The sequence below is a fragment of the Mercenaria mercenaria genome, chromosome 9 (genome assembly GCF_021730395.1).
Source record: "Mercenaria mercenaria strain notata chromosome 9, MADL_Memer_1, whole genome shotgun sequence".
NCBI classification, from domain to species: Eukaryota; Metazoa; Mollusca; class Bivalvia; order Venerida; family Veneridae; genus Mercenaria; species Mercenaria mercenaria.
The window spans coordinates 82,838,605-82,865,264 of record NC_069369.1 but is presented as its reverse complement, the minus strand read 5'-3'; the positions used below and the strand labels follow the sequence as shown (position 1 = coordinate 82,865,264).

Here is a 26,660-nt window from a genome sequence, read left to right as displayed (position 1 = left end):
TGTATTTCGCCCAAGTGTGTTTCAGAGGAGTTCAGAACTACATTATCTACCGGCAAAACAATGAAATAGTCTCTAGGGATATGTTTTCCTTCCCACGTCATAATAAATGTGTCTGGCACAATACAAATGTAATAACATACATCAAAGACAGAGCAACCCAAAGTGGGTTTATACGTTTTATTGACATTGAATTATTTTAGCAGGATACTACGGAGGAAAATTTATGTCCAATTTTACTATGATTTGTAACATCAGTTTTGCTTACAAGAAGGAGTATGCTTTCTTCGAGATAATGAAAATGAGTTCCGCGTGTTAAGCAATGCTTTCTTTTAGCCAATGAACTGTTATTATTTAGGTTACCTTTTTCATTTAAAAACTGACAAGATAACCTACATCTACATGAAGCTAAATATGAACGTTGAATATATGTCATATTGTGCTATTGTTCTTGGTCAGCTGTTGTTGTTTTTTTGTCTTTTGTTGTTTACCCTTAAATATCCATGCCTTGTCCCTCCCTCTTACCTAAGTATTTTATATACTGCTTGCATGAATAGATGCTGGAATGATGGTTCTTTGAAATATACCATTATCACGATTAATCTGCACAAGCTTAGGATCAAAGGAACTAATTAAAAAATGCATTATGCCAAAGAATCAGAATTAATACCAACACAGTCACATCATTCTTGCAAATAGTAATGTTATAGAAAGTTTTTTATTTAGAAGGTTACAATGAATGTGTTTAACAAACGTTAATTAATTATCTAATCATATTCCGATGGTGCCATATAAGGTATGCCATAATTCCGTAACGATTAAACGTCAAATATTTTCATTCGGTCTTACACTGAAAGAAACTTTTAATAACTCTGAGTTTGCCAGTCATGGTTAATCGTGTCTTACATTACGAGACAGCTGCTCTGGAAAGTGAAATGGATAATAGTCAACCTTTGGTCTGTTGGATCAATTCAATTAGGCAAATGTTGCTTCAGCTCTCTCAAAGAAACGTAATTACTATCAATGTAATGTCATTTTACTTAGAGTCTGTTATTCAAAAGAAGGCAAAATCAAGTAAGTTGTTGTATGAAAGCAACAGTTAATATAATTCTAATCTTGCTGTAATCTTATAACTGTGAAGAGAATTGCTTATATTGTATTGTGGTTGTATCGGAAGTTTTGTGATAAGAAAATAATATGATAAAATGATTCGATGAATTATACCAGATACCACATTAAGTCTTCAAAGTACTAATGTTTCTGTCATGTAAGAGCTATAACTGATACCTATTACAGATACATATCTACAAATAAATGAGACAATTTTCGAGAAAATGCTGGTGGATCGGCACATGCATCATGCATCATGCAAAATGCCCGAAAAGCATAAGCTATGACCATGAACTTGCGTGTTTTATTGTTTTCCGTTAGATTGTAGAGTTTGCATAACAAATAATTACGTTTTCAGTTATTTTTTTTTTTGTCATTTATACAGGTATTCTCATAGAACGGCCCATATATATATACATGAAGTGAAAAAACATGCCTTTCCAACAGTATTTAATTACAAAAAAATACAAAGATATATATATTTGTCAGTCATAAAATTATAACACCATTCTGATATGAATCGCCGGTCCATAGTTTCTTCTATAAAGTGTGGTCAATAAATCAAAACAGATTTCTGGGCTAAAGTTGAAACTTGAAGAAATAGATTATGAAAATATATTTATGATGTCATGTAATAAAACACTTACTGCATAATATGTCGGACAATACTAGTAATCAAAAGTATTTGCCCTTCGGATCTCGGACTTACGACATCGGACAATAGTTTTGACTATTGACTGGTAAGCAATACAACTTGTTTCATTACATGACGTCAGAAATTAATCATTAAAGTTCCATTTTACATACAGTCTTGTTATTATTACAGATTTCTGAGTATACAGTTTAGTTATTTATAGACCTCTTCCAAACAAAGGAGCCGGTAGTAAATGAAAATCATCGATGTATGTGCAACAAAGTAATTAACCGGCTGAAATCCAGGAAATCAAACAGATAAAGTACGTACATAAAACTTATGACAACAGTGTTGTTATATTTTCTGGTCCTTTGGGATCATGGAGTTCATTTAACATATGGTAAGCCGGTGCTAGTGGGACGTGAGAGGTGTTGCGCATTTAATTACCTCTCATGAACAGACTCATTCAAACCGAGTCTACTATTACTCTTCTTCTTGGTTGCATTCTTTGTTTTCAAAGGATCATTTTACAGATTTTATTGATAAATACCGAAGCATTCCCTGGCTTGTACAATAATACTTTCACACATTCACGGTCCCTTGAAAATCAAATATGCAAACTGCAGAAATTATATTGTGTACTTTTCTCTTGCTTGAAGCATTTTCCATGACGAATAAAATAATGAAAATAGTAGACCTTATTTTTGCCTTTATATCACTGAAAAGAATTGAATGCAACTCTCCTTATATATGTCGAGGGCAATTTTATTCGAAGTTCATCGATCGAACTTAAGCTCTAAATACCAACAGATTTGTTCTCCACTCAAAGAAGTTCTTCCCCAATAAGACAGTATGAAGCATATGTCGAATACTTACTAGGTAAAACAATTATGTCTACACTTCACAAGATACCAACTATATTCTAAAGCATCCATTGTTTTGTCCACGTTTTCTTCACCTTTATTATTTAAAAATCTATCTCAACCACAATTCAACTTTGAACATAATGTTCAATTTATTGGGTTTGATGTGCAAATAAACCGACCGTATTCAAAAGACAAATCACAATTATACCGACGTAGCAGAGCGTTCGGAACTCGTGTCAGTATTATTGTGACATGATCAGTGGATCAAACTACACTTCCCCCGAATCGAAACTAGACATGCCGCTTGAAAACACCAACATCGGCCATCAATAATAACATTTAGCAATTCTTCTGTGAAAGTTATATACAACTTTTTATCAGAAAAACGGAAAGCATTCTATGAAATACAACTGTTGCCAATATTTTAGTCACACGTAACCAAATCATGAACATGTCCACTAAAAATTAAAGTTTTGAGTTTTACAATTTCTCATGGCAGCTACTTTCAGTATGCTGTGTGTATTTAATCGTTAACTGACAAAAAGAAGCAGAACAAGTTTAATTGTATCCTTTTGTGCTCCATTTACTGTTTCGTTCTTACTACACCGAATATGATATTACCTCCGTTAAAATAACAGACCGTACATCTATAACCATACCGAAAAAACTTTGACAGTAACCACGATTCTACGAAAAGTGCTGACGTAACATTTGCGTAATTGATTTGATGGATTGTTCCAAATGACTAAAGGTTGACCAACAATAATTGACCTTTTCAAAGCAACAGAAATACAACTTTGATTTGCTTACTGGTAAATATCAAATGTTTTTTTTCAGCCGAACGTTTAGCTATTTCCAAATGTAGGACTACGTACATCACCGTTCTATACGTAGAAAATCTTGGAAGCTTTTTAGCTTTTGAAGATTTTGGAACAAGATATGAATCGAATCCCTTAGTATCGTACGGTGGCGTGTAAATGGTTTTAAATAATGATTAAATGTCATAAGGTTACAACATGAATTCTCTTTTCTTTATATCCAGTTAATAGCCACTTCATAATATGTAACAGAATTTAAGGCAGGTTAAGAGTTGTACCTGATATTTTCCCAGACATTTGTCTTCTAATGAGTAAGTTTATTTACGGTTAAAATGCAGATTCAGCCGCTTGTTCCGTTCAAAAACTACACATGGAGTGCAGAATTCATTGAACCAGCTTATGACTGAAATGATGCCTAGAGTGGCTTCTGATGTTCATCCATCAAAGTAAATAAATAAATAAACAAGGCAGTCTGAAAGACAGCTAAATCCCCCGCCACTGCTATGGATAGTGAAAGGGTAAAACCTTTGATTTTAGCTGTGACCTTGACCTTGAACTGACATGGCTGACTCATGAATTCTGCACAACGTCTTGATGAGGTGATCATTTGACCAAAGTTTCATGAAAATCCTTCAAGGGGTTTAGGAGATACAGAGCTGAAACCTTTGACCTTCAGTTGTGACCTTGACCTTCAGTTGACATGGCTGACTCATAAGTTCTTGATGAAGTGATCATTTGACCCAAGTTTGATGAAAATCCTTCAAGGGGTTAAGGAGATACAGAGTGGACACCAAATGGAAGGCTCAAACTTTCGACCCTTAGTTGTGACCTTGACCTTAAGCTGGCATGGTTGACTCATAATTTCTGCACATCGTTCTGATGAGGTGATCATTTGACCCAAGTTTTATAAAATTCCTTCAAGGGGTTTAGGAGATATAGAGCGGACATGAAATGGAAGGCTCAAACCTTTGACCTTCAGTTGTGACCTTGACCTTGAGCCGACATGGCTGACTTATAAGTTCTGCACATCGCCTTGATGAGGTTATCGTTTGACCCAAGTTTGATGAAAATCCTTCAAGGGGTTTAGGAGATATAGAGCGGACACAAATTGGAAGGTTCAACCTTTGACCCTAAGTTGTGACCTTGACCTTGAGCCGGCATGACTGACTCATGGGTTCTGCACATCGTCTTGATGAGGTGATCATTTGACCCAAGTTTTATAAAATTCCTTCAAGGGGTTTAAGAGATATAGAGCGGACACAAAATGGAAGGCTCAAACCTTTGACCTTCAGTTGTGACCTTGACCTTGAGCCGGCATGGCTGACTTATGGGTTCTGCACATTGTCTTGATGAGGTGATCATTTGACCCAATTTTTATAAAATTCCTTCAAGGGGTTTAGGAGATATAGAGCGAACACAAAATGGCAGGCTCAAACCTTTGACCTTGAGTTGTGACCTTGACCTTGAACCGACAAGGCTGTCTCATGGGTTCTGCACATCGTCTTGATGAGGTGATCATTTGACCCAAGTTTCATGAAAATCCTTCAAGGGGTTTAGGAGATATGGACCGGACACGATTTTGTTACGGACGGAAGGACGGAAAGACGGACGGAAGGACGGACGGACGCAGACCATTCCTATAATCCCTCCGCCACGGCTGGGGATTAATAAAATGCGGATTCGTAGTATATAATAGAAACTGTTTCCACCATTGGGGGTCATTCACTAGCGTGTTTATGATATAAAAAGACTACCTATTATTTTATATTTTTATCATTTCATAGCGCCGGGCATTATTTGCCCATATATTTCCATTATGTATTTGTGTCGTTTCCTGATGTAAAATGTCCATAAAATCTCAGTTTCATTAGAAAGCTAAAGATCTTAATCTAGGTAGACACTATAAAGACCAATCCCTCCTGGAGATTTTGTTTTCAACACTACTTTGATTAATAAATAACCTGATGAAATCTAAAGGATATTTAATCATTAATTTATTTTCAGCATCTGATTCCATGGGGCTTCTCACTGGTCTTAAAATAGATAGGATGTTCATTTTCGGTTCGGCGTTGGAAATATGCTAAAAGCGGTTGGTAATTATCCTGAATTCAGAATGTTGCATCAATACAGAAAATAATGACGTTTGTTGAAGTTTATTATTAGATCAGATAAAATCAAAGCCTGGAGATGTCTGATAGTTGCGGGTTTTGCTAGATTTATTTTCTGTTTAAGGTAGTTCTGCACGTTTGATAAACCGGAAGTGATGGCGTAACGCCATTTTTCCGGAAAACGTAGAATAAAGACTGGATTCGGCATACGGAACAGAAAATCATTTTATGAATTAATTGCAACCTGTGAGTAAATTTATTACAATGGCACTGTTGCTATATTGTAAAGTCAAAATATGATATTAAAACATATCACTCGTTAAATAATTCGAAATAACGTCTTAAAATTAGCGTGAAATGTCCGGTTTACTTTAATCATGGTCAAATATCTCAAAAATAAGCACACGGACCTATATATTTTATTTCATCAAATTATAGGCCATGTCTTTGTTTACAACTGTGAGAAGTTTCATCAAAATCTACATTGTAGAAAAATTTCTATTCGCGAAAATGTTATGAAAGTTATGATTTTCCCATAGACTTCCATTATGAAATATTGCGTGAGGTCCCTATTTTTCAAATCAGTCTAGCAAAAAATCAAGCACACGACCCTATCTTTTTTATTTGCTTATTTTTTTAGGTATATTCTGAAGTTTTGAAAAATCAGTGTTTAATCAAATTCTACATTGTAGAAATAATTTCGATCCAAACGTGCAGAACTACCTTAAATGCCAATATACATGTATAAGAATCAAATACAAATGTGCCTCATGTCTAAAATTAACTCTGCCTGACCCTACATGAACTTCTCTAAATTGACAGCTGGAAGTCAGTGATGTAACAATGAGCTGGAATACCTTATCTTTGATAGATCTTGTATAATCTAAATGGTCAGTGTGAATGGATAGGAGCTGAATAAGAACTGCTTGATCATTAATAATTCATCCGCATTGTCCATGAATGGGACTACTTTGTGTAGCACATAAATATCCTTTGGATGTAATTTGGAATCAAATAAAGATGCTATATGATTGTCAAAAATACACTTAACTTTGGTAACGGGATGAACCCGCAACCAAAAACGTAAGCAAATTAACGAAATATTAAGACGTTTCTTCGTCAGATCACTTTTTTTTGAGTAATAACCATGCCTTCTCAAACAAAATATGTGGGATCCTGATTTATATATATTTAGTTAGTTAGTAATTAAAACATAGTTATTATTAATTGAGATTTATGATAATCATACAAGTTTAAGTACACAGTTCCAGGACATATCCAAAAGCCCTTAGAACGTAGAACCTTAAATTGCGAATCTTAATTTACGGATATATTGTGTTTTGAACTATCAAGATATCTCCTATCATTGTTTTCCCAATTATTTTATGCCCTATCATTCTTTGTTCTATCATTATACACCATATCATTATACCACCTACCATTACGTCCCCATATTATCACATTCTCTGTGGTTATATACCCATTTATTATATGTCATTTCATTATATGCCCAATCTTTATATCACCTTTCATTATGTCCCCTTTCATTGTATGCCCTACAGATTTGGTCCTATCATTATAGCTCTATCCCTTACTATTATATAACCCTTCATTATATACCATTTTATTATATACCCTGTCATTATATATCCTATAATTGTATCCCGTACCATTAAATCACCTATCATTCTATCTTTTATCATTATATGTGCTATCACTATATGCCCTATCATAATATACGATCTTAAATAATTATATGTTAAGCAAACTTTTTACAGGTATCAATATAATTTAAGGCATGTTTCTTTGTTTAAAAATTATAGTGTTCTTAAGGGGAATTAACAAATTTAGTAGGAAAATCCGACTGGTCATTACTTTAACAATAAACAGTTTTATTAAGATAGATATTAAGTAATCTTCACAATTCTGCTATTCTCTGTATGAATATTTCTACTCACTTATTTTTTTGGAAATGTCCTTTATAGAAAATGTTATATAGAGAAACCAATATTTAAGACTGTCAATTTAAACCCAATAATATACTTCGAATAGAATATCAAAATGTTACTTTGAACTCATTCTTTATAAAACTGCCTGAGAATAATTCAGTTAGTTAAGACTGCAAGGTAATACAACATCCTTGTGCCAACAGTTAATTTCATTTCAACTTGAAATAGTACTAAATGTTATATAAAAGGCTGTAAAATGTCAGAATGTAATCTGATGTATTTAAAACGGTTTGATTTAAAACTCATTACCCGCGGTCATTTAGATTTTGTCTATGTCAACTTTCCAAATTTATCCTGGTGTATTTGAAGGCCTTCAACATATCCCGTGTGTATTTTTGTACTTGAATTAAACCGTGAATGATTTAAGGTTTAGGTGGCGTCGTTTGATTTAAACACTACCAAAAATAACACATGTTTTGTTTCTTATTAAAAAATACCAAGTACAAATGATATCAGTATAAATGAGCCGCGCCATGAGAAAATCAACATAGTGGGTTTGCGACCAGCATGGATCCAGACCAGCCTGCGCATCCGCGCAGTCTGGTCAGGATCCATGCTGTTTGCTTTTCAAGCCTACTGCAATTAGAGAAACCGTTAGCGAACAGCATGGATCCTGACCAGAGTGCGCGGATGCGCAGACTGGTCTGGATCCATGCTGGTCGCAAACCCACTATGTTGATTTTCTCATGGCGCGGCTCAAATGAAGATCCTTTGGAAGCATAGAACGCAACCAAGCAAAATAGCTGCACTCTCGGTTTGAATGAGTCTGTTCATGACAGGTAAGGTAGTGTGCAACACCCTTTATGCCCTAAAGCCGGATTAAGCAGAATTCTATTATGCCAAATAACCAGAAAATATAACACTGTGCAAAATAAAAGGAGATTTTTTACAGCCGCCACAATGCGTTTGAAAAATGTAATGGTGATAGTAATGTGAAGAATGAAAACACATTGACTACCAAAAAATGTTTCTATGTATTTCAAAAGAGCAGCAGGGAACAGAACAAAGTGTTTCCTTGCCTGAGTTAAACAAAGTTTGGGCGAATGAACCTTGTTAATTATTCACGTTTAATTTAACACACACCTGCCTTCTGATATGAAACATATATTCTATGCGGAACTAGCACATAAACAAGCTAAGGGTAGGGTAATAAATCCACGGATCATAAAATGAAACAAAAATGCATAATTATGAAGACATATTCACGAATTTCAGAAACTGTCTACTCTGTTTTCAATTATTTTGTATTATTTCAGATTTAATGTTCTATTGATCATATCAAAATACTGACAATTTTATAGTTTAGCAAGCAGATACTGAAAAGCAGATATATCCATGAAGCATCGCTGATTTAAGTCGAAGTTTCTAGTAGCTACGGATTGAAGTAAAGAAATTTTTGACGTTGTGTAAAGATAACATGAGGGAAGTTGGAAATTCTTATATATGATTTATACCTAATTACAAAATGATTCATCAACAAACTGCTTGACAATTAGGAATATCATTTGAAACGTGTCGTATTGATTACTAAAACTGTATAAAAATACCTAGGTAATTCTCTTGTTTCCTTTGAAATAAACTATACCGGCATCACAGACCTGACGAATTTCTGTTTTTATGCGCAGAAACCTCTGTCGCTTCAATATTCTGGTTGATGATACAAAACTTGGACAGGACCTAGAAACACTGACTTTAAGTAAACCAAATGCGTATCTATAATTAGATCATGTGTAGAAGTGATATGTCACTGCCAATAAATCACGTGAAAGGGACTATTACTGACATTTAAAGCTGGTACAAGTTCTTTTTAGATGTGTAAGTAGTATGTAATACATACAATTTAACATTGGCTGAAAGGACAGATCATTACTGAAAAGTTAATATGCCTATACCCTTGAATTCGATCGTAAAGAGGCACTACTAGGGTCTAAAATTAAACTACTAGTTTTCTCCTGTAACTCCTATGTCGATTTCCACAGAGGATGCAAATTTATTTCATAATGAAACATGTTTGTTATATTTCGATGGCTATAAGGAGATGTGAAACCAAAATTTGTAGTCCTGTTTGGCGCCATATAAACTATACTGTGTTGGTGCGCTGTAAAACCCAAATAAATAAATAGATAAATAACATATAATTTAAATTAAGGGCTGGAAGAAAGAGACAGGATCACACTGCTAAAGTATAATACACTATACCTGACACAAATTGTAGATGTTTCACGATTTGTATATAGACGGACAATCTACAGGTCCGTCTCAAAATTAAACTACATAACGATTTGTCTCACAGGCTTTCGCATACCCCTATGTCGGCTTAATTATGGTCACACAGAAGGGCATGTATTATATTTACAAATGAAACATGATTTTGACTTATTGATTTCTTCAGATGGCTTTAAGTGATAAATCATTTGAATATGTAAAATATATTTAACATAATTTATTGATCCTTAATTTTAACCGGAAAACATACAAGTGTTTAACAGCAGGAAACGAAATAGAAAACAATCTGTAAGAAGATCCGTTGGAAGCATAGAATGCAACCAAGCAAAATGAGAGCAGACTCGGTTTGACACATTTAGCTCATAAGTTATTTAATAAAAACAAATAGTTGGAAAGTATATCAATATTAATATTGAAACATGAAAATAACAAGCGTATTACATGCCTCTTTCTTCATATAGACTTTAATTATGTCCTATCTCTATGCTTTGGTACATTTTAGATTTTATCACTGTGTTGAATCAAAATGCCGGTAAAACGGACTTAATTTGTACTTTAATATCGTTCAACTGAATTACGTATTTTGGCCTTTCACCTTAGTATATATAAGTTGCATACCTGTGACTTTCAGCTAAAACTATTAGCATAAGTTTGGTAGACAGTTATCTAAGTAACATTTCTGCCAAATTACTTTGTAAACAGTCTGCAGAAAAGAAGACTTTCTACGATTTCATACAGCCATTTTGGGAAAACTAGCTCCGCCCCAGAAGAAACTCTTTTGTTTTGATTAATCAATTTTGTAGTGGGTCACAGTTCTGTAAAATTTTCAAATGACGTTTGAACGATTTTCTATTTTAAGTTGGGGCTACAATGTTTTGTGACTAATCGGAATAATTTGAAGTTTTTGTAGAGGGTTATCAAAGGAAACATTTTGTAAAAAAAAAAAATCAAAATTAAGTAATCCAAGGAACATTTATGTAACATAATTTCAAAACAGGACCAACGGTTAAAGAGACTCTATCCTGATTTTAGCTATGTCCGTAATTTATTTCACGAAACGAAAACATAATTATAATATTTTCTGACAAGGTTTTTCAAGTTTCTACTAACGGAACAATCTGAACAATTTGAACAATCTTGGAAGACGGTCTCTCAAGGAACTCTGGTAAGAAATCACTATAAAAGCTGACAAAAACTTTACATAAATAGCGGAATAAGTGACCACGCTCTCTTGCATCCGTGGTTTATTTCACGAATCAGAATAATTTGACTAATTTTTGTAGAAGGAACACTTGTATAAATGTACTTCAAAATTGGGCCAGCAGTTTCTAACAAGAAAAAGATATTCATAATTTTCTTCCCCGTTCTCAAAGCAATCAGACTTCCACATGGAGTACATTCGAACAGCGTTAAAAAAGACAATGGAGAAACATTACTGTGACGTTTTGTTAAAATTGATCAAGTGGTTTAGGAGGAGAGGTCATTCGAAGCATATGCTAAGACGGACGACGGATATAGGATGACCTTGAGCATTCTGTGCCCAGGCAAGCTGAACATAAATGAGAACGTGTTAAAGAATTTAAAGTGTTTGTTAACAAAATCGTGATTTCTTGCTGCAGTTTAATTGCTTGTTTATAATGAGCAATTTGAAGCGAGTAGAATTGTCTGCGTTTCTTTTGCATTTGTCTTAGGAATGAACAAAGCGATTTGCCGAAATCCAGATGTGAAAAAAAATATTTGCTCTCAGGAACGCACTTAAAATTAGGTTTAGGAGGTGTTTTTGATCTTCGCGTAAGTGCGTATGAATGGAGTTCTACTGTATTCTGAGACGAGGCAAAAAGAGAATCTCAGAACAAATATGACTCCTTTCTCCGTGAAAATAATTATGTTTGGCAAAATACAAATGTAATATCGTAAAATCAAGACATTAAGGACAAGAGGCTGTGTTAAAATGTGTTTATATAACGCACTGTAATTGAATTATATTAGAAGAAAACAGCGCCCAAGAATAACACCGACCACCGACCACTCTATCAAATATCTTTCTGTCACGGCCTCAAAATACGTGACACTGATAACGCTGATACAACTTAAAAAACTACAATATTAATATCAAGCTTCGTCAATTTAGATACACTATTCTTGAAAATTTTATGTCATATCATTAATTTTTTTATCATATAACTTAGTGAAAATTCTTACAGCTGAAACACGGTATCTTGAATTCCAAGGGATTGAGCGTTATACTTTGAGATAACCGAAATTCGACTTTAAATGATATTTGAGCCGTGCCACGAGAAAACTAACATAGTGGCTTTGCGACCAGCATGGATCCAGACCAGCCTGCGCATCCGCGCAGTCTGGCCAGGATTGATGCTGTTCACTTTCAAAGCCTATTGTAATTAGAGGACGGGACGGGACTTGAAAATATCTATGCGATAGCCGCAACTTTAAAATAAGCGAATCAGAGATGTCGATTTTCAACTGTATATCTTTTGTTACATTCTATTTTAGTTGCATTTTAGTTAAATTTAATGATGAAAGGTCATAGAAATAAAATTAGTTCAAACAGTATTTACTATTGTATCATAGCTCGGTGTTTTTTCTTAACAAATTTGGTGCAGGTAAATCGTATACACTGAGTACAGGGTGCGGTAACTAAAAGTGTGCAGGTATTTAATACCCGCACGCTAGTTACCGCACTGTTGGATAGGAAAGTATGCCAGCATGCCTGGAACAGTAGACAGCGATGTGTATCTTATTGATTTTCTGCTCTCGCATTGGTTATTTTACCTGGCTTTACACATTGTAAAGCAAGGAATTCAAGTACTCACTGAATGCTGTATATGGCAATGTGGAACGCCTACAACTACCATATATGGATGGCTATGATACAAAACAGAAAGAACATTAAAACTCTCGGTAAACGATTTATACTCGGGGGCTACGCCCCCTCGTACAAATCGTTTACCCTCGAGTTTCAATGCTCTTTCTATTACATATATCATGTACATAAATCACATACATACAACAACATTTACAGTCAAAATAGTGTAAAGGATCTGAAAACAAGCTTTAATCGAAAACGTATACTAATTCATTAAATAATTAATAACCCTTTTATAGAGAAATTTGAACTCCTACTCACAGCTGTAGATAGGGAAGGTATGATTTATAGGATAAAGTCGAGTCGTGCAACCTTATCAAACAATTGAGCGAAATACATGAAAATATGGTCTGAGTGTAAAAAGTACAGCACAATTAATCAGAATGTCAGCGTTTTAGACTTTCATCACACATGGTCTGGGAGTTAGTGTACAATAAAATGTAGCAAACTTTTAGTTAACATGTTGTCTGAGTGTAAGTGTACAAAAACATTTAGCAAAAAGTTAGTTTAGACTTTTAGTACAAATGGGTACAGAAAAATGTCAGTGTTTTAGGCTTTTATGTATTGGTGTAAAGTAAAACTTTCAGTGTTTAAGACTTTTAACTTTTTCTACATAGCTATCTGATTGATTAGTTGCCTATAACATAAGCTGTAAGCCATGAATGTAATATTTATAGTGCAGTAAACGCACGATTTAATGTTAAGATCTGCTATAATTCAACGACAATTAGTGACGCGTGAGTTATCCGCTATCCTCGACGTTTACCGCAGAATTGTTATGAGATAAAAGTCCAGACACGCCTCGATGCATAAAGTTGATCTTTACCAATATATCGTTTTGCCCTTTGAAACGTAATTTGTCGACGATTGTTATAGCCTTGGAGAATTATTAAATGTCACGTTTATGGTTATATGTGAATCTGACGATATTATACATTTATGAAATCTTGATTTCCCACTGTACAATTTAAACTAAAGTATATGCAGCGATCATTCAAAAGCTTTCCTGATAAAACAATTTGTCTATATGGTACAAAAGATAAGCTACGGAGTAAAAATGAGACAAAATAAGTTTAAGGGAGTGCAGGTGTTTCAGTAAATCTTAAATGCAATTGATGTCTTACAAGCTTTAACATAATTTCATATCTTGTGGGAACCGCAAGTCTTGCTAGCTATAACGGTTTCAGTTTACTGTCTATATCCCTCAAAAGCAGCATGAATTAAGAACAAAGAATTGTACCCTTTACAAAAATTAAGATACCGCATTAAAAGTTCCATGATAAAGACTTAAAAAAGCCGTAAAACTCCAACAAAAACATCATTTATTTAAACATTTTCGTCATTTCTAAAATTGCCATTAAAATGTAATGGTGTTTGTTTTTCAAGAGAACAATACCCGTTCAAGTTAAGTCTCTTACTACACTATTTATTTGGGTATCTTCTATACTAGTCTTGTAATACATTTTATCAACACAATATGCATCATATATGGGTTCAGGTAAAAACTATTAGGAAAGTTAAAAATTATATGATCGTTACGAGAATATGTATGTTTATAAGAAAATGTGTCTTTTTCTCAGGAACAAGTAACTTCAGTCTGAATCTTATTCGAATTCATTTGATCTTGTCGGTACACAAAACTGGTGATTCAATCAAGTTATGATGATCATGTTAAATAAAAGATACTAATACGCTGGGTGTGTTTAAAGGGTGTATTAGATCTTCACATACCAGTCTGTTACTCTGAAAGTATAGATATTTCATCCCAGCACATAACAATAGGAGTCTCATACAAACTTGAATTACTTTCCTCGCCAAAAAGAATGAACCAGACAGGACACATATTACACCCAATATTAAGAGAACGACAAAAAGTTCAACGCACTATAAACTTTTGAAACATATATTGTATTAAAGTCATCTGTACAGCGTTCAGTAAACTTTTGTACTACAAATTCAAAGCAAACAGTTACATAGAGTAGCTTAAAATGGCACTACAGTGTAAATGGTTAACACACTCACATATGAAAACAATGATTTTGGCTACACAATGTAGGTGAAATTCTAAAATATAATTAATCTTCCAATTTTCAGCATAATAGTTTCGTATTTCAGTTTATACTAACTTGTTTTAGCTCGATTGTGATGAAAGCTTGAAGCTTATTTGAACCACTCTCGACGCCGCTTCCTGGAAAAATACAGTAGTGGTGTCATATGAGAAGTCATGGTCGTGACCCCAGTGGGCTCGAATCTACGACCCCTGGATTGAGCGGCCGACACCTTATCCACTAGACCATCGCTCCCCTTTATATTATTTTAATAGCTCTTACACCAGCAGGGTTAAGGACAGTCTTGTCATAAAACATCTGTCTAAACATTTTGAAAAAAGACAATAATAGCAATGGAAATGCGTGATACAACCAGATTACTTCAATATCTCAAAGTGTGCCTTATTTGTGCAAAAACACAAAATTCAGAGAGAGCCAATATTATATTAAGAGCGATTTGTATTAATTTCAAAGCTGCCCAAGTTTTAACACTGTGACCTGTAATGGACAAGGTGTTTTCTTTCTGTTTCTAGATTCCTTATAAGTGTATAAAATCCCCCCACCCCGTTACTACAGACACCTTCCTTCATCGATAACAATGTAGACAGATCACCTTAAAAGTTTGCTTAAAGATATCCAATGGGCATCAGTCACTGAAATATTTTATCTTTAGATATTTACGTCAAATGTATAAAAACCTTATTAAATGTTTTTAAATTTACTAATTATATAAATTAAGTCTGCAAATAGAGCAACATTCATAATTAAATATAATGCAGTAACAGTCGATTGTCAATAAACAGCCAGTTACACATTTATACTGTGTGTACCTGTACACATTTATACTGTGTGTACTATTTAAACCTTATACATGTACTATTGATACACATAAAATTGTTAATTTTATGACTATTTACATACACGACATGAAGTGATTGTTCATGTTTTGAATATGAAATTTAGATCTAATATACCGTTAGATAATATTCTACAGAGAAAATACCCATCGACCGTGAATTGAATGAACGACCTCCCAATTGCGTGTCTAGTAATCCGTTTAGAGAGCATTTTCAACATTATATGACCCAATTTAAATGACAATTTGATTTTAGGTTGTGCGTCACTTTTGCTTCTAATTAGTCTGAAAATAGATTTAAAACTCAATAAAGAATTGATCTTGCAGTTATGCCAAAAGGAGCGGAAATTTAAACAAGCAACTGCTTAGTCATAACATTAAATCTGTATTATTCCTAAATTTAAACTGAAACACTGAATAATTTGATTTGATTATGTAATTTCTGTATCAGATAAATAATGTCCACGTTTCCTTCCCACATAGTCCAATAGAATGTCATCCTTCACGCAATAAAACATAAAATGTTGTCTTTGCATATTTTACTAGGACTGCAGGACAAAAAATTAATCTGAATTTACAGGAAATGGTACTCTTTCATGTTTCATATTGAAAATGAAATTTTTATATGCTTTCAAATGAGGCAATTTAAATTTAGTTTCGAGTTAAGTTTCCGACCGCTTTAATTTTCCGTGTACTTTGTACTTTAGCACCTGAAATGCTCCCTGTCTGTCTGTCTGTTACTGTAATTTAATTTAACTGTAATTTTTACTGTAATTTAATCATTTAATTTCATGGGCATGTAATTTCGTGGATTTGGTCAAAATGACAATTTCGTGGGGATATGAATTTGTGGATTTCAACTTTTGGACATAAAATGAATATAAGTTTACTTGTCCGTTTGGATTAAATTTCGTGGATTAAGTCAACCACGAAATCCACGAAAATTAATCCCCCATGAATATTAATGATTTCACAGTATCTCTCATTGTCTGCCCCCTTTCTTACTTTCCCTATTACTCTGTCTGTCTGTCGTCCGTCTGACTGCCTATCTATCTATCATGCCCGCCTGTCTCGCGAGTTACAGGCTGAAATAAATGCATATCGCTAAGAGTTAGAATAATAAAGGAACCTTGCAATGAATATTGTCAACTACAGTGAGACTTGGGTTAAGGCTGTTTGAATAATTTTCACTCTCGTTAACTTTAGTTTCTTTTAATAACTTAAAGAAAACACACTATTTTATGAAATATACATCATCATGGAATGCTTACGATGAAGAGTAAAATCAAACATTATTACCAGCAAAATACCGACTTCCAAATAAAGATTGAACGTAAAAATACAAATAATGTCATAAATTATGTCGTTTTGTATCTTGTTAATTAATATTTATGGAACTTTGCATAACTAAATACCTCGTAAGTCTTTTCGAGAGAATCTGTATTGGTCTTTTTTACGAGATGCTGACGTCAAAGCGCATACAAATGAAAACAGTGTGAAGAAAATTGATTAATCTAATACCAGTTTATTTTAGCTTCATTGTTTAAGAAATAATACATCTCATTTTGTGATTTGTTGCTGAATAAAGTCATTGTTTGGAGTTTGATGCGAAGGAATTATATCACGAGGGCGCAGTCTGAGTGATATAATAATACGTATCTGAACGACAAACAATGATTTTATTCAAGAGCAAATCACTAAATGTGATATATTATTGCGTTTCTAACACGTTACAAAGGATTGTAAAGTACATCCTTGACATTCATTAGATATTTGCCTGTTTTCCGTTGGTCTCTTCTCCAGCGCGCCGCTATGCCGATATGACGTAATAATCGTGACATCAGAAAAAATGAATTGTTGTATAATAACGCACAGTTTTCAGCCACCTTTGTTTAATATGAAAATGAGTCGGTCGTGTAAGAATAACCTTTATCATGCTGGTCTTAATTGATTCTGCTTTTGTGACCAGTGTAGATCATGATTAGCCTGCACATCCGTGCATTCTGCTCATGATCTGCACAGTTCGTCATTCAGTCAATATATTTTGGTAGTTAATAGTACTGTCTAAATTAAAAGATGGACAAGTTCAATATAGAAATTTAGCAGGGTAAGGGTTATGAAAAGTTCAAATCTATCTGAATCACTCTCGAATCCGCTTTCTAGAAAATCAGTACTGGTGCCATATGAGGTGTGGTTGTCACCCGATTGATTATCGAACCTGCGACCCACAGACTGACATGATGGCACTTGTACGTAGTGTAAGAGCAATTTTACGGACAAATCGACATATAAATAAATAATCTGTATTGTCTGCATATTGTTTTCATGTCTAAGTTTGTGAGAAATGAAGATATGACAGAATCCATTATTTGTGACTGGCAGGACAGATGGGCAAACGAGAGACAAAAATAATGTGCATATTTTTCTCATTGGCGTCTACCCATTTATCATATTTCACGAAAAATATATTATACTTTTTAAGGTATCACAGAATCAAAGTTTGTTGGAATATTTTGGACGATATTTTTGCAAAAGCAACCGCACTTTTGCCATATCAACACCAAAAAAGGTGTGTAATATTAACCCTCATTCCCTTACATATGATAAAGTAGGTCTACGATAAATTTGCCGAAAATAAACCATATTTTGTTTCGAAATTTTATTTTCAATATATTTGGACGTTTCAATAAAAGCAAACCGTTTTGACAAAGCTTATATTTGCTAAACGATAATTCACTGTAAGACTTCAGGTGTTATTATGTAAGACTTCAGACTTCAGGTGTTATTATGTAAGACTTCAGGTGTTATTATGTAGGCACAAACAGACGGTTGCAGTGATAAAAATCTCTACATCCTGTCTGGTTTTGACAGTATTAACACTTTGGCAGACAAAGCTGATTTATTTATTTATTGGGATATAAGCTTTAGTTCAGGTTTGATGGATATGTACTGAAAGTTGGAAATAATTATGCAGTAAGGTGCCCAGTAGCGTAAAGTTGTTGAGAATACCGACAGTACACTTGAAATGAGCCGTGCCATGAGAAAACCAACATAGTGCGTTTGCGACCAGCATGGATCCAGACCAGCCTGCGCATCCGCACAGTCTGGTCAGGATCCATGCAGTTCGCTAATGGTTTCTCTAATTGCAATAGGCTTTGAAAGCGAACAGCATGGATCCTGACCAGACTGCGCGGATACTGATCATGAACATTTGAGTCGAGTGATAGAAAACAAAGTACAGTTCCAATCGATACATTCCACAGGAACACTTTCTCAAGACTCTATAGTATATATATTAAAAAACATTAAAATTTCCGAGTAGACTTTATAGCATCTATAAATATTTATCAATTTCTAGGTGGACTGTGAAACAAATTTGAATATTTGCTATTTTTCGGGTGGACCTTGTAGCATACTAGTATATGAATATTTTGCAATATCCGGCTGGACCTTATAGCATATTTAAATATTTTACTATTTCCAGGTGGACCTTCTAGAATATTTAAATATTTTGCCATTTCCGGATAGACCTTGAAGCTTATTTAAATATTTTGACTTTTTGGCTGGACTTTGTAGCATTTTCAAATATTTTGCTATTTCCAGATAGACCTTGAAGCATATTTGAATATTTTGCAGTTTCCAGGCGGATATTGTAGCTTATCTTGCCTCCTACAAGTTTCTTGCATTTCTTTTGGTCAATAGACGTCACGTGGAGACAGGATGTTTTCCATATCCTGCCAGTACATTTCAGATATGAATTTTGATTTAAAAAAATGGCTGCCGCTTTGTTAATGTACAAAATATTGGATTATAGCATGTAAGTAAAGGGTAGCCGGCAAGATAAAATCGTTACACAGCTTGTTGGTGACAGGATACGGGATATACGCTGTCTCGAAAATCCATATCAGGTAACTAATAATATTTTTATATTTTGCTATTTCCATGTGGACCATACTCATACAATACATTCTGAATTGTATAAATAGCAGGTTTCTGGTTCATACTAATTACCAAAGTGCCATGCCCTTCACACTAAATAGTACAGAAAATTGATTAGCCCGAAACTTTCAATGGCACTTATTCGATCAACTGTGTATTAGACATTCTCTTTCATTGATTTATAACTGCATAGCAAATATTCCGGAGATGGTGAACAAAGTCGGAATATACGCCGACAATGTTTTAATCATTGAAATTTGAAGCTGAACTAAATTTCAAACTATACAGTCTTTATTAAATAAACTTTTGTGCAAAATCTCCACTTTGGTTTGAAAACTTTGTAAAATGAATAAATTCAAAAAGTTTGTATATTGAAAGATTTGGTAGTGCTGGCTTATGAACAACGCTTAACGTTAGCTTTAAGTAAAAATGAAGAAAACTTTACAAATGATCGTGAAAATAAAAGAAGTGGAAACCTCACAGGTCGTCCATCACGAGAAAAGTAAAATATTGCAGGCTTGGTTTAATTTAGACTGTTCCTGGACGGTAGTGGACATGCATGTTACCGTCCGCGTACAAAGATCAACATAAAATTCCAATATCCAATGACCACGAGGATCTTAGGATAAAATCATGAGTGTTTCAAACATTTTTAGACTTTAAAATAAAGATAATTAAGTTAACTGAAATTAAAGATAATCGAGTGATTCAAATGTATATAGCACTGCAGAGATGAGACACAATAATATCATATAAAACATCGATGAGATATCAAAACAGGTAAATAGTTATTTGTCTAGTAAGGGTGTAAAATAAGGACATGGAACTAAGAAAAATATAGGCGTTTTCTATCAACCATATGACGGATAACACAGCTGGCGTAAGGTTGGGCCTGCAAGCCGACTAGAGCTAGACACTGTTCTTTTCTGATTAACCTATTAAACGCCAAAAGATTCATAGAAGAGGAAATCGTTTGCAAAGCGGCTTTGCAATTACAATGTATTGACAAAAATGCCACAGGGATAATGCAGAATGACACTAAGTTTTGAAATTGTGAAATGATAGAATTGCCAGGAATAAAAGGATGTTCCAGCTGTTAGATGAAATAATGCAGAAGGCTTTTCAAAGTGTATAAATTTCATTATTCGCACATGTACAAAATCCTGGACTCTAGTAGAAAAACTAAAAAGTCCACTGTATATTTATTACCACACATATTATGTCTTCCAGTCATCAGAAATTACACCATGCGACCTAAATGTGTATGTGATACCTTGGCAATAACGATAGATATGCTACAAATGTAACTGATAATTCAACTTTAATTAACTATAACCCATGAAAAATGTAGACCATTGGTTTTACATTAATTTCTGACACTAGTTTATTCGAAAATATCACTTTACTAATTATGAAGGATTCCTAGAATACCGAGTAACTAAAAATATTGTTTGAAATATTTATCACCTTCGATTTCCTAATTTTCCGGAATAAATGAAATGGAAAATCATAATAATGGAATATAGTGCAAACAGTAAAGACAAAACCATAAACTTTATTACCGATGTAACACTTAGCTTTATTGATCAGAACTTTTTTTATATACATCCTTAAAAACATTTCAGCACTCCCAAACACCGTCTTCGAACCATACTGAGAGCGATATTAAGCTTTCGCAGAACATACTTATAAATTTGATATAAGAGGTGTTTTAGGATCATCACAGGAGTATCTTAGCAGAATTTCGTAACTGAATTATCTATAAACAAAAACAATAAAACGATCCTCTGGGAAATATGCTTCCTTTCCAAGACGAGATGAATGAGTCTGGTACAATATGTATGATATAATACATATAGAAGACGTTAAAGAACATCAAAAAGCCGATGTTATTAATTGCATCGACCTGCTAATATAGTGTACTGAAGTGAATGGTACAACATACTGAGAAGTAAACATTATTATACACTTAAGAAGCGTTTTAGCAAAATGTAAATTTGTTTGATGCTACAACAAATATTTATTTTCGATCTGGAGAATATATGCGAAGATTAAATAACATTGTCTGGTGGGAAATCGAGTGGTATTTTCATGTATGTTATCATTTTCTATGTTTAGTTTTTGCAGATGGGCCGTTATCATTTTATGCGCAATATCATTTAATAAAGTTAAGTTTGATCCTGACTGTTTTAATGAATGGCTAGATCCCTTTATCAGAAACTGATTTAAAGAGTTAACATTTATCTACTTCAGGTTTCTTTGATTAAGTCGTACTCAAAGATGATCACTTTCTTAGGTTTTACATTACTATCTATTACATGGGGAAAATATCGAAACAATATATCGGGTATGCTTATACATTTATCCTAGGTACTAAATATGTAACTGGGACAACAAATGTCAGGCAAACCAAAACTGTATTATTTGAAGAGTTCGTGTCTAAGATTTCGTACTGCAAAATTTCTGAAAACAATGAAGTGAACGGCAGGATACAATGACAATTGTCACATGGAAATATTGTCCGTCATCAATGAAAAAATATATAGAAATCTCTTGTTTAATTTTCATAATGAACGTAATAAATCATATATAAAAAAAAGCAAATATTACAAGATTCGTTATAATTAATAAACAAAAATTCCTTGTAAAGACGAATACTTATATATTGAAAATACTGAACGAGTGAATGAAACAATGAAACAAATTCTTCCGTCAATAAGAGACAGAAGGCCACGTGCTCTGTTCAGCCACTGTCTTACCAGACGACAATTAGTAAACAGAGCTGTTTGCGAAAGTTCTTTACTCCAATTTATCTATATTAGAGGGTTTCCCATTTGACAAACCTCTGTCTGATCGGTTAGCGGCAACATGTGGAGCTGGGAGACTAACTTTTGATAACATACCTTGCTATAAAATATATTCTCCTTTTGTTTAAGGTAAATGTAATTAGAAGAAAGTTTTTGTCTAGTTAATACCCTTTTTACCGAAATATAACAACTTTAAATTATATATTATCCGATTCGAAAAAGCCCTCTTCAAATATGGCGTTTTAGGCTGTTATCGTTTTGGGAGCGAAATAACAGGATTCTCTCAAACGTATTGAAATAACTTGTACGTCTACTATAACTCCATACTTCCCAACAAAGTCATAAAACCACATGCGTAAGTTCTCATGATTTTCCTGATGTCGGGATATATTATCGCTTTGGCTTTTCATGGGAAACACGTTTTAGCGGTCTTCTACTTCATATCGATTGTCATTCCAATAAATAAAGTTGATTCCGTAATACGAACACACAATGTGATATATAATGTAATAAATTACTTTCTTCAATTTTATAGCTACATATCTTTTTTTAATTGATATTAATGGAACTCAGCGTTACTACAGTGAATATTTCATAACATACGACCAATTAGTATATTTTCCCAATATTGGCTCCTAAAATACAGATGTTCTTTAAATGAATTATTGACAGAAAAAAATGAATGAAAATTGAAAAGATAAACTGAAGACATAAATATGTTTAGTCTATTTATTCACTGATGCCGTAGATGTAAGCGAATTGTTAAAAAATAATGCAGTCAACATTTACAAGGGTCTGACGTGCGCATGAAATAGAAAAAAATAATCAGGAAAGACTTCGGCGGAAACGTTCCATATGTTAATACAAGTTATAAAAATATGTATTTAAAACTCTTTAACATATTTAAAACACCGAAATAATTAAAACTACAAAAGAAGCTTTAGAACTTTACCAATATGGCATGTTACAATTGTAAAATTATAAAACAAAGAATATAACAAAGGCCATCTTTAAATCCGAGTACCACTGGAGTATAAAACTTATTTTGTGAACAAATTCAATAAATGCAGTAATTTATAAAACTCACATGCATATTTGACAAAAGTTAATGTTTGCAGAACAATCATCCCTAATATTTATAGACATGCAGACAACACGGCCTTAAATCCTGGTTGATATTACCAATATTAAACACATTGGAATACAGAATTCTGATTTATTGGTTTACTGATATAGGCCTTCAGTAAGATTGGACGGATGTAAGGTGAAATGGTAAACTACGCTGTAAGTGTCCAGAAGCTGTTAAAATATTGACAATACCCTTGACATATTAAATAAAAAACTTCCTACATATAAGGTTGACGGAAATCGGGCATTAGTTACACATGTTTCTTTTAAGTTTCACGGATTGTTCTGGTATCCCCTTCTTAAGCTTTCATGTAACAAAATTATTTACAAGTTATTAGCTTTAGAATCGTCTTAACGTTTACTGAACTCAATAAAACTGAAAGCAAGTGACATCATTCATAAAGTGACATAATTCATATTTCGTAAGTTCAGTTGTTTTGGATACAATTAATATTTTAATTAATGGTCTTGACTTGGACACATGAACACAATTCATAGTCAAAGAACTTAGACAGTCTGATAAAGAAAACACATTCTAACATTCTAAGGTCCAAGCAGCCATCCTTCATTAATGAAGTTCAAGGACAAAAAGACAAAAAGAATAGAAGTATCAAAATCCTACAAGAAAATTAATTTTGCAAAGATTCTTTTATTTAAAAAGATACTATGTTTAACAATTGTCTGACCAGCAACAAATTATCAACAAAATCTGTGCCAGTTCTTAATTGTCATTTATCCGATATGATATTTGGCTGCTCTGTATTTGATAAACGTGTATCTAATTTGTTGACGAGAAAGGCTATTCCTAGAAACAATTTGTGATTACATATCCCGACGATATACAATCTTGAAACATCACTACTCCATTTGCATAAGGATGAAACATACTCACATAACATTTGGATTTTAGCGGTTGCTCTACTATCGAAATATGTATATTACAGCTTAAAACTAAATACTTTCAGTATAGCCTACTTTAAAATGACGAATAGAACAGTTACCATGACTCGAGAGTAATAGTGAGTTTCACTTTTAATAATCTAAACACAATCTAAGTACTCTTTTAGTCCTTAAGAAACAAAATACAGACCAGCAGGGTCAGAACAATCACAAGCATAAGAACGCTGTTTCTCATTCCATTTAATATATTGTGATAACAATTCCCTTTGTTTTCTAAAGACTTACAAAGGGACCGCGGCGTAGCCCTAAATGGCGTAATCAAACAATTAAGGTAAGTTTAAATTATCGTCTGCAATTGAATCACGTTGTAAAAAAAAATAAAATTACGTATGTTCTGCTTAAAGACCGTGGCATATGCTCAATATCCGGTAATTCTTTTTGAAACATAATTTTACAATATTTATCTTATTCTGTATTCAATATATGAATCAATATTTAAAAAATAGGATTTCTTAGAGGTAACATAACAATGTTAGCATTATTTCATTGAAAATGAAGAAGAACTGGATAATTAAGTTCAGATAAACATAAGTGCGAACAGACATAAATTGTGGTGGTGATTTATAGGAAATACATCTACAGTAAGGTTTACTCAATGTCAAAAAGCCACAATTATATGTTATGAAAGTATTATATAAAATGCCGTGCCAATAAAATGTAAATTTGTACTTCTGTTTCGAAGCATTAAGTGCGATCTGAGAATCAACCCGGTTGCCATGTAAATTTCTAATGGGTGATAATTAAGTTATTACTAGAATATCAGCATGTTTCTCAGGTTCCCATGGTATTAGTGCGCTGCACTTTCCCGCACTGCCTTCGATAATTATTCGGTTTTACTGTGAGATAAGGAGTAAAAGGGAAAGAAAAAAAGGACGTTTGTTTATTTGTTGTTTCATTAGTCGATTTGAAAGCATAAATTAAGGAAAAATTAGGTCATTTGATTGAATGCCCCGCCATACATAAGTTCAGGCACAGTCGGGTAGAACATTCAACCCTCTGCGAGTCGGCTGTATAATTGCTACAACCATGAAGAAGAACTGAATAATTAAGTTCAGATAAACATAAGTGCAAACAGACATAAATTGTGGTGGTGATTTATAGGAAATACATCTAGAGTAAGGTTTACTCAATGTCAAAAAAGCCACAATTATTTGATGTTGTGAAAGTATTATATAAAATGCCGTGCCAATAAAATGTCAATTTGTACTTCTGTTTCGAAGCATTAAGTGCGATCTGAGAATCGACCCGGTTGCCATGTAAATTTCTAATGGGTGATAATTAAGTTATTACTAGAATATCAGCATGTTTCTCAGGTTCCCATGGTATTAGTGCGCTGAACTTTCCCGCACTGCCTTCGATAAATATAATAAATGATTCGGTATTACTGTGAGATAAGGAGTAAAAGGGAAAGAAAAAAAGGACGTTTGTTTATTTGTTGTTTCATTAGTCGATTTGAAAGCATAAATTAAGGAAAAATTAGGTCATTTGATGACTCCCAAAATGCCCCGCCATACATAATTTCAGGCACAGTCGGGTAAAACCATCAACCCTCTGCGAGTCGGCTGTATAATTGCTACAACCAACAGCAGTGAAAGGTAAGTAATCAGTGATAAGTGACCTTGACCTCTACCAGGGACATTAATTATAAAAAATACGTTGACTGAAATAACTCATAAAATATAAATTCAAAGAAAAGTGTATTTCAACTTACCTCTGATTATGTTATTTTATCCAGTTTAAATCATAATTTAAAATTTGGTGCATTTCCTATAGCCTTCCAATTGGTCTGAAAATAGAAAGAAAATGATATAAGGTACTACTTTCTCCAGTACGTCATCATACTTTAGTATCGATAAATGCGAGCGACAACATACGTTGTGATGGTGAATAAATAATACTTCTTCAGAGGGTTTTTTAAATAATAAGGGAAATACCAAATACAGTTATAAAATCTTACTAGAAATTTTAAAGATGATATTTGAATTATCTTGAAATATTCCAGATGGTTTGGAATAATATTTATATCAGATAAGCAGACGTAAAAAACTTGCACATTGCTTTCTGTTTTATTACTTTCTTCGTCGTTGTTTTATGAACGAATCTTATTTATACGACTTTGATTACAGAAAATAATGTTTCTGTGTTATTCTTTGTATTATGTAATTATTCATGGCACTGATTTATTATTTCACATTTCCATTTCATTCTTTTCCTTTTTTGCTTTACGTTAAAGGTTTCACAGTTACTACAACAAATTTGTAAATATG

General features: G+C 33.4%; 1 protein-coding gene across 5 annotated transcripts in view; it reads right to left on the bottom strand.

The window, feature by feature from the left end:
- Positions 1-26,154, bottom strand: part of LOC123546334 (1-phosphatidylinositol 4,5-bisphosphate phosphodiesterase epsilon-1-like) — a 250,351-nt gene extending 224,197 nt beyond the window's left edge. For 4 of the 5 annotated variants that reach the window (XM_053551894.1, XM_053551895.1, XM_053551898.1 and 1 more), the window contains exon 1: positions 26,105-26,154. The gene's annotated coding sequence lies outside the window, so the exon portion shown is untranslated. The remainder of the gene's footprint in view (positions 1-26,104) is intronic. The other variant, XM_053551897.1, reaches the window with a different exon arrangement.
- Between the last annotated feature and the right edge of the window lie 506 nt (positions 26,155-26,660).